Below are 2,759 nucleotides of genomic sequence, written 5' to 3' on the forward strand. Positions count from 1 at the left end.
TATATATATATATATATATTTATATATATATATATTCTTGTCCTCAAAATTGAGGAGTGACATTTTTTTTCTATGCTTGTAAAAAAAAAATCATACCAAGAGCCAAGTATTAGCAAGTTATTAAGCTGATTACCCTGAAAAGTGTAAACACTATGGTGCTTTGCAAAACGCAATTTATATTTACTGAAATTATTTATTTATATGCATTTGGCAGGTAGTATGTGGGTGGAACAACAGTAAAATTACTAATTTAATATTTAGTAAATGACACAAATCTGATGTACTGAAGCTAAACTGACTGGTTTTGTTTAAATTGTTTAATTGTTTATGGATGAAAAATACATTACTGACCTCAAAACTGTGTCTTTTTTATGCTTGTTAAAATATAAATATTTTATATACCAGATTAATATGTAGAGTCAACAATACACAAGTTATGAAGCTGTTTCCTCTGAAATGACACACTTTACCTTATATATATGTATAAACTTTAAGTGACATCAGAAAGCTTTTAGGCAGACATGCCTTTAATCACATTATGGTATTATCAGTGTATTGATGATAAATATTGTTTCTCCACATCCTGAAGCTGTTTCCACTTTTGGTTCCGCTGGGCAAAAGTAAAAGTCAAAGCCAAAAGCCTTTCACATGCTGAAATGCAATTATAGATGTGTATTATTTTATCTGTTACTGGTCCAGCTTTCATGATGACTGATAAACAATTAGGAGATATGATCTCCATCAGTGACATAACATTCAAACAAGTTCACTTCTGAGAACAAAGATGCTCTCTCTACTTATTGTCAATGCACTTTGAATCTTTTTATATATTTTTTTCCACAGATATGCTATGTTTCCCTAACCCTACATCACAACACAAAGGCAATATGGTTTACAAATGTCATTTCTGTTGACTTGAGCTTCAGGTCACACCTCATTAACAACGATGCATTCTTAATAACAGAGAACTGTAGTGGTCTATTATTTACTGGGCTATTTTTCACATTTCCTAATAACACAATCCAGCAGAATTCCTCACACAGAACTGAAGCAATCTAGCAGAAATTCACACATGACTGAGCCAGTTGTAAAAATACAGAAACTGCTCGTTGCCTTTAACCTAACTCTTAGCGGGTTGTAGCAAACATCTAAAAATCACTCATTCAATAAATCTTGATGACATTCAGTGATCCCTGCATCATGCACTCACTCTCTTCCCAGCAATCTACATGGATTGTTACCTTAGCAACAGGTTTCACAGCACTGCAACCAACAGCTGGCAACCCGCATCACTGCAATGGAGCTAACAAGGAAACACAGGACAGAGCATTTACACACCATCAATGCATTAAACATACGAATGTCATTGCTAATCACAGGCCGGGCTCAATCCTGTTATGCAGCACCTTAAAAATATGCTTGAATGTGCACGTGCTGTCATGTATTTAAGTATTTCTAAAGGATACATATTTCTAGAAATATGCTCTGGTCAGTGAAAAAAAATACATACAAAATTAACAGGTTAGAAATAGAGCTGGTTAGTGATTTCGAACTGCTTCATCATGCAAGAACACGTTTCTCAATACTAAGGTCATTTTTTTCAAAACTCTTCGAGCAGTCTCCAACGTTCAGCTTGGCAGAGCAGTAAATTTCACATCCAAAAACCCAATTCCATATCGCTAGCAAAGGTTGTCACCCAGCAAACAAATTTTGTCAATTTGTCAGTTGTACATACAACTCTCTAAATTACAAACATTTAAAGACATTTTTAAACGTCTATTTGACATCAAGGACAGCATCACTGTTGAATTATCTGGTGAAGGGGATTTACTTTACTACAATTTTCCAAATTGGCCTGTAGGTACACTGGATTTTGGTGATTGTTGTGTCTGAGTGAAATCATGTTATTCGAAAGATGTCATGTATTTTGTGCCAAATCAATGGGAAATGACCAAGAATTAAGAAATGGGTCCTACTAGTGATTGTATTAAAACAAAACAAAACTCTAAGCTTCGAACATACAAATCTTATGTTTGGAATAACGTTAGTTCGGAGCTTGTGTCAAACCCAGACCACGAGATTCCAATAAACAAGTTTTCCTATTTTGTTACATTTGTTAAATGGTGTCTTTATACATGCATTTTGTTACGTTTACATCATTTTGTCCAAGCAGGTGCCGCCAGTCTGTTGTGTTTCAGGCGCTTCAAAAAGGTTCATCGTTCATTACTAGCTAAAATGAACCACTGCTAAAAGTTAACCAACATGCGGATGCTTGGTTTTAATATCTTCTGAAATACTGATATTACAATGACTTATCAAACAGTATCAAACTGTTTAGACTGAAACAAACCAACTCTTACCACAGAACTAAACAAACTCACTGCTATACTAACTGATGTTTGTTTGTGCCGTGGTTTTCCCTCCAAAATGATGTCACTTCCTGGGTGATTATGCCATTATGGAACTGTTAAGGTGTACAGTATATGCAAACAATTTTGGCCTGAATTTAGATCTCATGTTTTTATTCTGCCAGTGTCACAAATCATTTAATCCGCAAAAAGATAGCGGTTTCATTACAGTGACATTAAATCTCTGGAGTAAATAAAAAACATTAATATTGCTTAATATTACTATATTTGAAACAAATGCCAGTGTTTTCCCTCGTGTGCCTTTTTGTATTTGTATTATATTTCCCCATGATATCTTAGCAGATATTAAGAAACACCTTGATTTGTCTCAATAAATTGGTCAGAAGTTGG

Source organism: Carassius carassius, chromosome 2 (genome assembly GCF_963082965.1).
Source record: "Carassius carassius chromosome 2, fCarCar2.1, whole genome shotgun sequence".
Taxonomy (NCBI): domain Eukaryota; kingdom Metazoa; phylum Chordata; class Actinopteri; order Cypriniformes; family Cyprinidae; genus Carassius; species Carassius carassius.